The 14,645-nt window shown below is 47.6% G+C and overlaps 1 non-coding gene across 1 annotated transcript; it reads right to left on the bottom strand.

The window, feature by feature from the left end:
* Positions 1-7,144: 7,144 nt before the first annotated feature.
* On the bottom strand, positions 7,145-7,263 carry LOC137501343 (5S ribosomal RNA). The gene has a single exon (XR_011018493.1). It is a non-coding gene; the product is annotated as a 5S ribosomal RNA (ribosomal RNA).
* Positions 7,264-14,645: the final 7,382 nt, after the last annotated feature.

Here is a 14,645-nt window from a genome sequence, read left to right as displayed (position 1 = left end):
AGCCTAGCCAACTTAATGATATATTACACAGTTCATTAATTGAAGGAAGGAAGGAAGGAAGGAAGGAAGGAAGGAAGGAAGGAAGGAAGGAAGGAAGGAAGGAAGGAAGGTTGCATAAGAAGTACTTTTAATATCATACCAGTTTACGGTATAACCTTCAAAACTGGAGTAGGTTATCAGAGTAGAATGAACCAGAGGAATAGGCACGTTTTAGCATTTATTTATTTATTTATTTATTTATTTATTTATTTAGAAAGAAGCCAAGTGATTAGTTTCTGAATGAAAGAAAGAAAGAAAGAAAGAAAGAAAGAAAGAAAGAAAGAAAGAAAGAGGATCAGATACAGATATCTAGTGTCCATTAAAAATAAACTTCAGACTAGACTTCATTACTAACGTTGAGGGCATATTTTCTTCTCTGCAGGGCTCGAGGAGAAGTGTACTGTACAGTACAGTACAGTACAGTACCTCCTAGGAAGAAGTGCTGCACAAGCAATGCTAGAGGAGTACTGGACACGGGACACAAAGCTCTTTTGAGAGGTAAGTGGTGGCCCTGAAAAGGGCCGTTTTTTTTAAACACTGCATGCCCCCTGCCGGGAGCACGCTCGGAAGAGATCTAACCGCCGAAACCGTAAAGGGTACGTCCCTGTCTCTTGAGGGCGTACACTACGTCCATGGCGGTCACGGTCTTCCTCTTGGCGTGCTCGGTGTATGTTACGGCATCCCGGATGACGTTCTCCAGGAAAACCTTGAGCACGCCACGAGTCTCCTCGTAGATTAGGCCCGAGATACGCTTGACCCCACCTCTGCGGGCGAGACGTCTGATGGCAGGCTTGGTGATGCCCTGGATGTTGTCTCGGAGCACCTTCCTGTGACGCTTGGCGCCTCCTTTGCCGAGTCCCTTTCCTCCCTTGCCTCGTCCGGTCATGGTAGATCAGTACAACAGCGAGTTCAGAGCTCGAATGTGCCAGGCCCCGCTTTTGCCTGTGCTTTTGTTGAACGAGCCTGGCCCCGGTGACGTCGGCAACTGGCTAGCGAATGGCAGCGCTGCAGCAGCACAGGGAGGGGGAAGCGAAGGAATAAAACAAGGCGAGCGGGAGCGAGCTCCTGTTATTCTCCCTGCAGCGTGTCGACAGTGAGTACCGTACGTCATGGCCCGGACGAAGCAGACTGCACGTAAATCCACCGGAGGCAAGGCCCCCCGCAAGCAGCTGGCAACCAAGGCTGCCCGTAAGAGCGCGCCTGCCACGGGTGGAGTGAAGAAGCCTCATCGGTACAGGCCCGGTACCGTGGCCCTCCGTGAGATCAGGCGCTACCAGAAGAGCACCGAGCTGCTCATCCGCAAGCTGCCTTTCCAGCGGCTCGTGAGAGAAATAGCTCAGGACTTCAAGACCGACCTGCGCTTCCAGAGCTCGGCCGTCATGGCCTTGCAGGAGGCCAGCGAAGCCTACCTGGTGGGTCTTTTCGAAGACACCAACTTGTGTGCCATCCATGCCAAGCGTGTCACCATCATGCCAAAGGACATCCAGCTCGCCCGCCGCATCCGAGGGGAGCGTGCCTAAGTCCAGAGCTAGCTTAACGCTGGACCTTTCACCAAACGGCCCTTTTCAGGGCCACCAAAATATCCCAGAAAGAGCAGTCGTAGTCTCTGAGCTAGCACGGGCAGTGAATTAAAATATTCTTTAAAAGGAAATAAATAATAATAATATAAATCTTGATGATGATGATGGTGGTGGTGGTGGTTGTTGTTGTTTCCAGGGGATGATGTGAACCTTCCAAGTGCAAGCGCAGTAGACACAAAACTTAATAATAATAATAATAATAATAATAATAATAACAACAACGACAAAGTATATACATCTGGATGGCGGTGGGTTTTTTTATTTTATTTTTTATTCCACAGGACGATGCGAAGAGTCCTAGAGCAATCATAGTAAAGAAAATACTGAATAATAAAGGCGATGTTGATAATAATAATAATAATAATAATAATAACAAAGTATATAAATCTTGATGGTGGTTGTTGTGCCAAGGGGATTAAGGAAAACTCCAAGTGCAATAACAGTAAAGAAAATACTAAATAATAATAATAATAATAATAATAATAATAATAATAATAATAATAATAATAATAATAATAATAATAATAAGAGAGTAGTGGGGCACTTGTGCACACTTGCCTCTTTATGAGACAGAGGTAGGAGAGAGGCCAGGGTTCACATTCAAAGACTTCATAGGCTCTTTTAGAAAGAAGGTGATGGCCCTGATAAGGGCCGTTTTTGCAACCTCCGCTCTCGTGAGAGCAAGAGGTGCACGGGTAGTGTAAGAACCTCGAGGGTTCTCACTTCCTTTTTGCAGGTGCCTTTTTAGGCGAGGCCTTGGGCTTAGCGGCCTTTTTAGGCTTAGGTGCCTTAGGTTTCTTAGTGGGCACCTTGGCGGCCTTCTTAGCCTTGGAAGGAGCCTTCTGCTTTGGTTTGGGAGCAGGAGCTGCCTTCTTCTTCTCAGCAGGCTTTTTGGAAATGGCTTTCTTGGCTGCAGCCTTGGCTCCCCCAGCCTTCTTCGCCTTGGGGATGCGCTTCTCCTTGGGGGCGGCGGACCGCTTGACAGGGGCTGCGCTGGCTTTCTCCGGCTTGGCAGCTGAGGCGAGTTTGAAGGAACCTGAAGCTCCCTTCCCCTTGGTCTGGACCAGCTCTCCGGAAGCCACAGCAGATTTCAGGTACTTCTTGATGAATGGGGCCAGCTTCTCAGAGTCCACCTTGTAGTTGGCAGAGATGTACTTCTTGATAGCTTGGAGAGAAGATCCACCTCGCTCCTTGAGGCTCTTGATGGCACTGCCCACCATCTCGGAGGTTTTCGGATGTGCAGGCTTGGTGCGAGGTTTCTTGGATGCGGAAGCCTTGTTCTTCTTGGGCGACGCCTGGGCCGGAGCCGAGGCGGGTGCGGATGCTGCCGATGCTGTTGCAGTGTCAGCCATGGTCACGGTGCGAATGTGTTAAATTTTCCCGAATGGCGGAGTGTATCAGGCTACTCGGACCGCGCAGGAAACAGCAGTGGCTAGCTGTCGGGTGGGCTGCGCGGCGATAAGTTGGGGACGTGCTTCCTAGCTCCTTTCTCGTGCACCCTGCGTCCCGTGGGGGCGGCGGAAGGTTCAGTTCAAGGTAGGAAGGGATAGCCAAAGGATTAATGCTGCTCCTCAAATGAAAGAAGTGCTGCCCGCCTTGTTCAGGGCGTCCTGGCGCAGGTGTGTTCCATGGACAGCATTTCCTCAGCTCCCTCTCCATGCCGACATTTAGGGGCAGCCGCCGTCGTCGCGACGCCCCCGGGAGCGACCACCGCTTACCTGAAGGAAGTCCCATCCTTCCTCTAGCTGCCAAGGCAGAGAACTGTTCGTGGACTCTAGCCACTTTCGAATGAGAGCAAGGGACGTTCGGCCTTCAGGTGGATTTCTGCAGTAGCAAGGAGACCCACCGTAATCTGCCTCTAATAGCATTGCATAAAAGGGCATAAAGAAGGAAACATATAAATTAGGGACTAGTTTCCACGACTTGTCAGATTCCAGGTCTCTTGCTAGCTCTTTAAGTTCATTTTAGTCGCAGTATTTAGGGCCATAGGCACTTGCCTCACGGTCAGGTACCCTCTCTCACTTCCTGCTGTTTTAAGGCCCTTGTAAGGGAAGAGAAGAGAAGCCTAGTTAAAGAGGAATCCTAGAACGTCTAGGTGTATTTCAGGGCGTACCTAAAGGCCCAGACCGGAAGACAGCCGGTTAAGTCTCACGAAAGACTTTGTCCCTGACCTGTAGGAGGGAAGCACAGCCTGGTAGAAACGTCCCGCCTACCCCGGGCAACAAAGCCAGGACCGAATATCTCTAGGCCTATTCACAATCGAAAAGAAGCCCATATATAGTATATCTACACCAGGCGGTATTACTAATTGTTCCAATATTACAGCCGATCGCGTCCTCCCTCAAGTTGGACAGCTTGAGGTAGACAGAAGCTTCCGAGGGAGCTGCCTACAGAGAACAACTTCAGAAAAAATTGGATGAGAACAAGAGATACAATGATAGGACCCATCTTAAGACACCCAGGACTTATTCAGTTGGTTTTAGAACGATGTGTAGGCGGTAAGAACTGTAGGGGTAGACCAAGGTACGGACATGACAAGCACATGTAGGATGCAATAGTTACATAGAAACGAAAAGGTTGGCACAGGATAGGGTGGCGTGGAGGGCTGCATCAAACCAGTCTACGGACTGGTGACTCAAACAACAAACAACAACAGTAGGCTAAGGCTATTAAAAAAAAAACAACTACCGCTACTACTATGTCGACGACGACGACTTTTACCTAACTTTCGTAACCGACCTTTGGTTTCAAAGCTGCCATTAAGTGAGAGTATGCCTCCTTAAAATAACCTACTGGCTGCGCCGAGAATCGATCACACTATTAGCAGCATAGAACGAAGACGATCGCGTGAACTGACATCAAATAATAGTATTAAAGTTTGAGGTTACGTCGAATGTAATTACAAAAAGGCTACGCAATTACTTCTTTGACTTACAAGTACAGCGGCATACCTAACCTCAAAAAAGAATAAGGTCAGTAAAGTGCGAAACCGCGAGAATGCTATGTCCCTTTCGACGTGTAAGGAACTTTTTCTTTCTCTCTTTCTTTCTTTCTTTCTTTCTTTCTTTCTTTCTTTCTTTCTTTCTTTCTTTCTTTCTTTCTTTCTCCTGGTCCGAACGACGCCGGGAATTGCAGGAATACGTGTTGGGTTAACACGTTGGACGTTCAATTCTTACTTGCAGATGGAAATCAGGAAGGAAGGAAGGAAGGAAGGAAGGAAGGAAGGAAGGATCTAACAGAGGGTAGATGCACGGTTAACACAACTTCTCTCGCCATGTGGATTCGGTGTGATTATACGGCTGGATGCCCTTCCTGACTACAACCTTCCTTCCTTCCTTCCTTCCTTCCTTCCTTCCTTCCTTCCTTCCTTCCTTCCTTCCTTCCTTCCTTCCTTCCTTCTTCTTCTTCTTCTTCTACTACTACTACTACTACTACTACTACTATTACTCAAGTTTGTGCTGTAAAAGAATACCCTGTGAAGAAAACAGGAGGTTTAAGAGTCCTCTTCCCTCAAATATCAATTGAAGTACCGTAATGAGGGATACCGAGTCATTTACATTCATGGGAGGATATGCGTAAAGGGACCTGATGATTTTTAGGCCAGCTGCGCTAGGGTTACTCTTCGTATGACTAGACCAGACCAGTACCGGTACGGTACCTCAAGATTTTTATTTTTTCTTAATTAGTTTAGGTGATCCAAGCCTAACCTGCAGTATATTGCACCCGAAATATCTAGCATCTACCCTGTAATGAGAAGATGCAGGCCTCCTTCCCAGTTTTCAAGACTGGTGATGATAAAAGTGTGCGTAATTTAGCTTGAAGTTAGCAGATCCACGATCAGTTTATGCCCCTTTTCTCGGTTCGCTGCAATCATGTCTTAGTACAGGGTCTCCATTCTAGGCCTATCAATTCCTGCGAACTCGTGAAAGCAATCAGGTAATGAAGATGATGATTGTAGTTATTAACATTAAGAAGAGAAGTTGAGGTGTTTGTCTTCAGCAGAAAAGAGGATATAGGACCCGGGTAGCAGTGAAAGGGCGACCGTGTTAGACGCAGGATACCTAACCTCCCTATTCTTTGAATTCTAACCGGTAGTACTAAGGTAAGGAGGAAAAAGTAGGACGTACAGGTACGCAGTGTTCAGGTGCTGGGCAAATGGACGTATTATTGCCGAAGTACGAAAAATCCCTACCGGCCTAACAGGAAGTAGTAGTGGTAGGTAGTGAAAAATGTTATTTACTTTACGCCCCACTAACTACTATTTACCGTTTCCGGAGACGCCGCTGAGGCGAAATTTTGTCCCGCAGGAGTTCTTCTATTTTACGTGCCCGTAAATCTACAGGCATGAGGCCGACGTATTTGGCCATTCAAATACCAAGGGAGTGAACCGGAATCGAACTCGCCAAGTTGAGCTCAGAATGGCCTATTTAAATCCAGGACGGTAACGGTAATGATATGGGGAGTTGAGGTTAGTTCTATGGAATTCATCACTTGCCGAAAGGTCGGTCAGCCGACGTGCAGGCTACTGAAATCGAGCACTTTCCTCACGTCACCTAACCTAAAACGTCACGACACTTTCAACTAACACTTGTCGTTGAAAACGTTACTTTCTCAGTCTTATTAGGAAACCGTCTCATCTTAGGTAGAAATGCAAAGTCCTGGGAGTCAATGCTACGATTTGTCGGAACACGCGCACAAGGGTCACTCTCCTGCACTAGTACATCATCGTTCGTAAGCAAGCTTATGAGAGACGCCCAGTTACCTGCAGAAAATAGCGCACAACAGACTTGCAACTTATTACCGAACGTCGTCGTTATATCAACGGGTCAGCGATAGTATCTTATCTTACCTGAAAGAACATAAAATGAAATCATTTTTCGCCTCTTTGAAGGGCTGCTACATGCGGCGTGCGGTTGCTAGGACACGGCTTTCATTGTTATCACGACAGTGTCGATGACGTTGTTTGGAAACCATCTTCCTCGCGATTTTCTTGGCGGGCAGGGAGATTCGAACCCACGTTCCGCCCTGGCACTGATTACCCTTCTTACCTGTAATCTTACGCGAAATAGGACGTAGTAGAATGAAGAGTTAAGAATCCGTGAGGGGCCGCCTACAGACAGGGCACACTATGCTGCACTAACCTAAAAGAAAAATAACAGCACACACACACACACACACACACACACACACACACACACTCTCTCTCTCTCTCTCTCTCTCTCTCTCTCTCTCTCTCTCTCTCTCTCTCTCTCTCTCTCTCTCGCATCATCATCATCATCATCATCATCATCATCATCATCATCATCATCATCATCATCATCATCATCATCAGGTCAGGTTAGGCGGGCACCTCGGAGGAAGTTAAGTATCTACAATAAACTTGAATCATGTTGGAAAGTTAAGAACATCTGGTTAGTTTCACATGTAACAAAAATCGATCAATTTCGACATTTGTGCAGCCGTAAGGCTAAAGTTGATGATAAAGGGTTATTTAGAGATCAGAATAGTAGGTAAAAAGGGAATTGAGCCAACGGCACGTGGTGTTCCCAAGCGGTCACCCATCCAAGTACTGACCACGCCCAATGTTGCTTAACTGCGGTGATCGGACGAGAACCGGTGTATTCAACATGGTATGGCCGTTGGCGAGAAAGGAAGTCTTCATTGATGCATGTGTACAGAAGGCAACGGTTATTTATTCTTTGGAGGTGGGCGGGCGCGTTGTCGAGACGAGACTTTGCTCGGAGATCGCGATGGAGGAGCGTACGAGGGCGGTACTGAGCGCGCGCGGCGGGGCGCGGCGGAACCTAACCCGAGTAGTTTTAACCTCACTTCGTCGTAACCTAACCCCAACTCGACCCAGGGCCTACATTCAATCCCAACCAATCTCCTCAAGAAAGAAAAGAAAGAAAGACCCAGGGCCCCGTGGTAGTGGTAGTAGTAGTAGTAGTAGTAGTAGTAGTAGTTGTTGTTGTTCTTGACGGCGGTGCGATTGTCGTTTCAAGCGGCAAAAGGACTGAATAATCCGTCCGGCTATGATGGTGTTAACGACGACGATTATTATTATTATTATTATTATTATTATTATTATTATTATTATTATTATTATTATGAGGTTTTCTAATTTCTTTTGACCTTAAAGTAACAATGCTAACCACTTTGATGTGATGTCCCCCTTTTAACTTGCCTTTGGTTTGCTTAAGGGTAAGAGGCTAACACAACTGCTCTTTTTTTTAAAGGTGTGGTGGCCCTGAAAAGGGCCGTTTCTTAAGAAGGGTGGTTATTCCCTGTAGCTCCTTACTTGGAGCTGGTGTATTTGGTGACTGCCTTGGTGCCCTCGCTGACGGCGTGCTTGGCCAGCTCTCCGGGCAGCAAGAGACGGACGGCAGTCTGGATCTCCCGACTAGTGATGGTGGAGCGCTTGTTGTAGTGGGCCAGACGGGAAGCCTCCGCGGCGATACGCTCGAAGATGTCGTTGACGAAGCTGTTCATGATGCTCATCGCCTTGCTGGAGATGCCAGTATCAGGGTGTACCTGTTTAAGTACTTTGTAGATGTAGATGGCGTAGCTCTCCTTCCTCTTGCGCTTCTTCTTCTTATCTCCCTTGGAGATGTTCTTCTGGGCCTTGCCGGCTTTCTTGGCGGCCTTTCCGCTAGTCTTAGGAGGCATGGTTGTCTCGTGTAGCTACTGAGAATCCAAACGAATGGCTGGGGGCACCCGGTTTCAGCGTGTATTTGAAAGAAAACGCCTGTGTCGTACTAGCCAATGGGGGCGAACTAGCTGCAGCCTCATTGGCTGGCTCGCTGCCTCGCGTAACCTGCCAGAGTACAAAACTGGTGGTCACAAGGCTGCAAAATACCATTTGGTGCGAAGCAGACTAGCAGAGCATCATGTCAGGACGAGGCAAGGGAGGAAAAGTTAAGGGCAAGTCCAAAAGCCGTTCCAGCCGTGCAGGCCTGCAGTTTCCTGTCGGGCGTATCCACCGTCTCCTCCGCAAGGGAAACTATGCAGAGCGAGTGGGTGCTGGTGCTCCCGTGTACCTGGCTGCGGTCATGGAGTACCTGGCTGCTGAAGTTCTTGAGTTGGCAGGCAATGCAGCCCGTGACAACAAGAAGACGAGGATCATCCCCCGTCACTTGCAGTTGGCCATACGTAATGATGAGGAGTTAAACAAACTCCTGTCTGGTGTGACCATTGCCCAGGGAGGTGTGCTGCCCAATATTCAGGCAGTGCTCCTGCCCAAGAAGACCGAGAAGAAGGCTTAATTGCCTTAGCCTTGGTTTCCCAGGCAAAAATTTAAAAAACGGCCCTTTTCAGGGCCACCAGCTGGTTAAGGAAAGAGTTGCTTGTCAGGCTTTATTGCTCAGTAGTAAAGGAGGTGTCAAAAGAGAAAGAGCAGTACAGTACAGTACAGTACATACAGGTCTCTAATAATAATAATAATAATAATAATAATAATAATAATAATAATAATAGTGAAACCAAGAACAACAACAGCAAAGAGAAGAATTGTGTTTAGTGTCCCTTCAGTAGCAACAGATGCTGGAATTTAGTGTTTAGGACAGAAAATAGCCTAGCCAACTTAATGATATATTACACAGTTCATTAATTGAAGGAAGGAAGGAAGGAAGGAAGGAAGGAAGGAAGGAAGGAAGGAAGGAAGGAAGGAAGGTTGCATAAGAAGTACTTTTAATATCATACCAGTTTACGGTATAACCTTCAAAACTGGAGTAGGTTATCAGAGTAGAATGAACCAGAGGAATAGGCACGTTTTAGCATTTATTTATTTATTTATTTATTTATTTATTTATTTAGAAAGAAGCCAAGTGATTAGTTTCTGAATGAAAGAAAGAAAGAAAGAAAGAAAGAAAGAAAGAAAGAAAGAAAGAAAGAGGATCAGATACAGATATCTAGTGTCCATTAAAAATAAACTTCAGACTAGACTTCATTACTAACGTTGAGGGCATATTTTCTTCTCTGCAGGGCTCGAGGAGAAGTGTACTGTACAGTACAGTACAGTACAGTACCTCCTAGGAAGAAGTGCTGCACAAGCAATGCTAGAGGAGTACTGGACACGGGACACAAAGCTCTTTTGAGAGGTAAGTGGTGGCCCTGAAAAGGGCCGTTTTTTTTAAACACTGCATGCCCCCTGCCGGGAGCACGCTCGGAAGAGATCTAACCGCCGAAACCGTAAAGGGTACGTCCCTGTCTCTTGAGGGCGTACACTACGTCCATGGCGGTCACGGTCTTCCTCTTGGCGTGCTCGGTGTATGTTACGGCATCCCGGATGACGTTCTCCAGGAAAACCTTGAGCACGCCACGAGTCTCCTCGTAGATTAGGCCCGAGATACGCTTGACCCCACCTCTGCGGGCGAGACGTCTGATGGCAGGCTTGGTGATGCCCTGGATGTTGTCTCGGAGCACCTTCCTGTGACGCTTGGCGCCTCCTTTGCCGAGTCCCTTTCCTCCCTTGCCTCGTCCGGTCATGGTAGATCAGTACAACAGCGAGTTCAGAGCTCGAATGTGCCAGGCCCCGCTTTTGCCTGTGCTTTTGTTGAACGAGCCTGGCCCCGGTGACGTCGGCAACTGGCTAGCGAATGGCAGCGCTGCAGCAGCACAGGGAGGGGGAAGCGAAGGAATAAAACAAGGCGAGCGGGAGCGAGCTCCTGTTATTCTCCCTGCAGCGTGTCGACAGTGAGTACCGTACGTCATGGCCCGGACGAAGCAGACTGCACGTAAATCCACCGGAGGCAAGGCCCCCCGCAAGCAGCTGGCAACCAAGGCTGCCCGTAAGAGCGCGCCTGCCACGGGTGGAGTGAAGAAGCCTCATCGGTACAGGCCCGGTACCGTGGCCCTCCGTGAGATCAGGCGCTACCAGAAGAGCACCGAGCTGCTCATCCGCAAGCTGCCTTTCCAGCGGCTCGTGAGAGAAATAGCTCAGGACTTCAAGACCGACCTGCGCTTCCAGAGCTCGGCCGTCATGGCCTTGCAGGAGGCCAGCGAAGCCTACCTGGTGGGTCTTTTCGAAGACACCAACTTGTGTGCCATCCATGCCAAGCGTGTCACCATCATGCCAAAGGACATCCAGCTCGCCCGCCGCATCCGAGGGGAGCGTGCCTAAGTCCAGAGCTAGCTTAACGCTGGACCTTTCACCAAACGGCCCTTTTCAGGGCCACCAAAATATCCCAGAAAGAGCAGTCGTAGTCTCTGAGCTAGCACGGGCAGTGAATTAAAATATTCTTTAAAAGGAAATAAATAATAATAATATAAATCTTGATGATGATGATGGTGGTGGTGGTGGTTGTTGTTGTTTCCAGGGGATGATGTGAACCTTCCAAGTGCAAGCGCAGTAGACACAAAACTTAATAATAATAATAATAATAATAATAATAATAACAACAACGACAAAGTATATACATCTGGATGGCGGTGGGTTTTTTTATTTTATTTTTTATTCCACAGGACGATGCGAAGAGTCCTAGAGCAATCATAGTAAAGAAAATACTGAATAATAAAGGCGATGTTGATAATAATAATAATAATAATAATAATAACAAAGTATATAAATCTTGATGGTGGTTGTTGTGCCAAGGGGATTAAGGAAAACTCCAAGTGCAATAACAGTAAAGAAAATACTAAATAATAATAATAATAATAATAATAATAATAATAATAATAATAATAATAATAATAATAATAATAATAATAAGAGAGTAGTGGGGCACTTGTGCACACTTGCCTCTTTATGAGACAGAGGTAGGAGAGAGGCCAGGGTTCACATTCAAAGACTTCATAGGCTCTTTTAGAAAGAAGGTGATGGCCCTGATAAGGGCCGTTTTTGCAACCTCCGCTCTCGTGAGAGCAAGAGGTGCACGGGTAGTGTAAGAACCTCGAGGGTTCTCACTTCCTTTTTGCAGGTGCCTTTTTAGGCGAGGCCTTGGGCTTAGCGGCCTTTTTAGGCTTAGGTGCCTTAGGTTTCTTAGTGGGCACCTTGGCGGCCTTCTTAGCCTTGGAAGGAGCCTTCTGCTTTGGTTTGGGAGCAGGAGCTGCCTTCTTCTTCTCAGCAGGCTTTTTGGAAATGGCTTTCTTGGCTGCAGCCTTGGCTCCCCCAGCCTTCTTCGCCTTGGGGATGCGCTTCTCCTTGGGGGCGGCGGACCGCTTGACAGGGGCTGCGCTGGCTTTCTCCGGCTTGGCAGCTGAGGCGAGTTTGAAGGAACCTGAAGCTCCCTTCCCCTTGGTCTGGACCAGCTCTCCGGAAGCCACAGCAGATTTCAGGTACTTCTTGATGAATGGGGCCAGCTTCTCAGAGTCCACCTTGTAGTTGGCAGAGATGTACTTCTTGATAGCTTGGAGAGAAGATCCACCTCGCTCCTTGAGGCTCTTGATGGCACTGCCCACCATCTCGGAGGTTTTCGGATGTGCAGGCTTGGTGCGAGGTTTCTTGGATGCGGAAGCCTTGTTCTTCTTGGGCGACGCCTGGGCCGGAGCCGAGGCGGGTGCGGATGCTGCCGATGCTGTTGCAGTGTCAGCCATGGTCACGGTGCGAATGTGTTAAATTTTCCCGAATGGCGGAGTGTATCAGGCTACTCGGACCGCGCAGGAAACAGCAGTGGCTAGCTGTCGGGTGGGCTGCGCGGCGATAAGTTGGGGACGTGCTTCCTAGCTCCTTTCTCGTGCACCCTGCGTCCCGTGGGGGCGGCGGAAGGTTCAGTTCAAGGTAGGAAGGGATAGCCAAAGGATTAATGCTGCTCCTCAAATGAAAGAAGTGCTGCCCGCCTTGTTCAGGGCGTCCTGGCGCAGGTGTGTTCCATGGACAGCATTTCCTCAGCTCCCTCTCCATGCCGACATTTAGGGGCAGCCGCCGTCGTCGCGACGCCCCCGGGAGCGACCACCGCTTACCTGAAGGAAGTCCCATCCTTCCTCTAGCTGCCAAGGCAGAGAACTGTTCGTGGACTCTAGCCACTTTCGAATGAGAGCAAGGGACGTTCGGCCTTCAGGTGGATTTCTGCAGTAGCAAGGAGACCCACCGTAATCTGCCTCTAATAGCATTGCATAAAAGGGCATAAAGAAGGAAACATATAAATTAGGGACTAGTTTCCACGACTTGTCAGATTCCAGGTCTCTTGCTAGCTCTTTAAGTTCATTTTAGTCGCAGTATTTAGGGCCATAGGCACTTGCCTCACGGTCAGGTACCCTCTCTCACTTCCTGCTGTTTTAAGGCCCTTGTAAGGGAAGAGAAGAGAAGCCTAGTTAAAGAGGAATCCTAGAACGTCTAGGTGTATTTCAGGGCGTACCTAAAGGCCCAGACCGGAAGACAGCCGGTTAAGTCTCACGAAAGACTTTGTCCCTGACCTGTAGGAGGGAAGCACAGCCTGGTAGAAACGTCCCGCCTACCCCGGGCAACAAAGCCAGGACCGAATATCTCTAGGCCTATTCACAATCGAAAAGAAGCCCATATATAGTATATCTACACCAGGCGGTATTACTAATTGTTCCAATATTACAGCCGATCGCGTCCTCCCTCAAGTTGGACAGCTTGAGGTAGACAGAAGCTTCCGAGGGAGCTGCCTACAGAGAACAACTTCAGAAAAAATTGGATGAGAACAAGAGATACAATGATAGGACCCATCTTAAGACACCCAGGACTTATTCAGTTGGTTTTAGAACGATGTGTAGGCGGTAAGAACTGTAGGGGTAGACCAAGGTACGGACATGACAAGCACATGTAGGATGCAATAGTTACATAGAAACGAAAAGGTTGGCACAGGATAGGGTGGCGTGGAGGGCTGCATCAAACCAGTCTACGGACTGGTGACTCAAACAACAAACAACAACAGTAGGCTAAGGCTATTAAAAAAAAAACAACTACCGCTACTACTATGTCGACGACGACGACTTTTACCTAACTTTCGTAACCGACCTTTGGTTTCAAAGCTGCCATTAAGTGAGAGTATGCCTCCTTAAAATAACCTACTGGCTGCGCCGAGAATCGATCACACTATTAGCAGCATAGAACGAAGACGATCGCGTGAACTGACATCAAATAATAGTATTAAAGTTTGAGGTTACGTCGAATGTAATTACAAAAAGGCTACGCAATTACTTCTTTGACTTACAAGTACAGCGGCATACCTAACCTCAAAAAAGAATAAGGTCAGTAAAGTGCGAAACCGCGAGAATGCTATGTCCCTTTCGACGTGTAAGGAACTTTTTCTTTCTCTCTTTCTTTCTTTCTTTCTTTCTTTCTTTCTTTCTTTCTTTCTTTCTTTCTTTCTTTCTTTCTTTCTCCTGGTCCGAACGACGCCGGGAATTGCAGGAATACGTGTTGGGTTAACACGTTGGACGTTCAATTCTTACTTGCAGATGGAAATCAGGAAGGAAGGAAGGAAGGAAGGAAGGAAGGAAGGAAGGATCTAACAGAGGGTAGATGCACGGTTAACACAACTTCTCTCGCCATGTGGATTCGGTGTGATTATACGGCTGGATGCCCTTCCTGACTACAACCTTCCTTCCTTCCTTCCTTCCTTCCTTCCTTCCTTCCTTCCTTCCTTCCTTCCTTCCTTCCTTCCTTCCTTCCTTCCTTCTTCTTCTTCTTCTTCTACTACTACTACTACTACTACTACTACTATTACTCAAGTTTGTGCTGTAAAAGAATACCCTGTGAAGAAAACAGGAGGTTTAAGAGTCCTCTTCCCTCAAATATCAATTGAAGTACCGTAATGAGGGATACCGAGTCATTTACATTCATGGGAGGATATGCGTAAAGGGACCTGATGATTTTTAGGCCAGCTGCGCTAGGGTTACTCTTCGTATGACTAGACCAGACCAGTACCGGTACGGTACCTCAAGATTTTTATTTTTTCTTAATTAGTTTAGGTGATCCAAGCCTAACCTGCAGTATATTGCACCCGAAATATCTAGCATCTACCCTGTAATGAGAAGATGCAGGCCTCCTTCCCAGTTTTCAAGACTGGTGATGATAAAAGTGTGCGTAATTTAGCTTGAAGTTAGCAGATCCACGATCAGTTT

This window comes from Anabrus simplex, chromosome 6 (assembly GCF_040414725.1).
Source record: "Anabrus simplex isolate iqAnaSimp1 chromosome 6, ASM4041472v1, whole genome shotgun sequence".
In the NCBI taxonomy this organism is placed as follows: Eukaryota; Metazoa; Arthropoda; class Insecta; order Orthoptera; family Tettigoniidae; genus Anabrus; species Anabrus simplex.
This window is presented reverse-complemented; position numbering and strand designations above follow the sequence as displayed.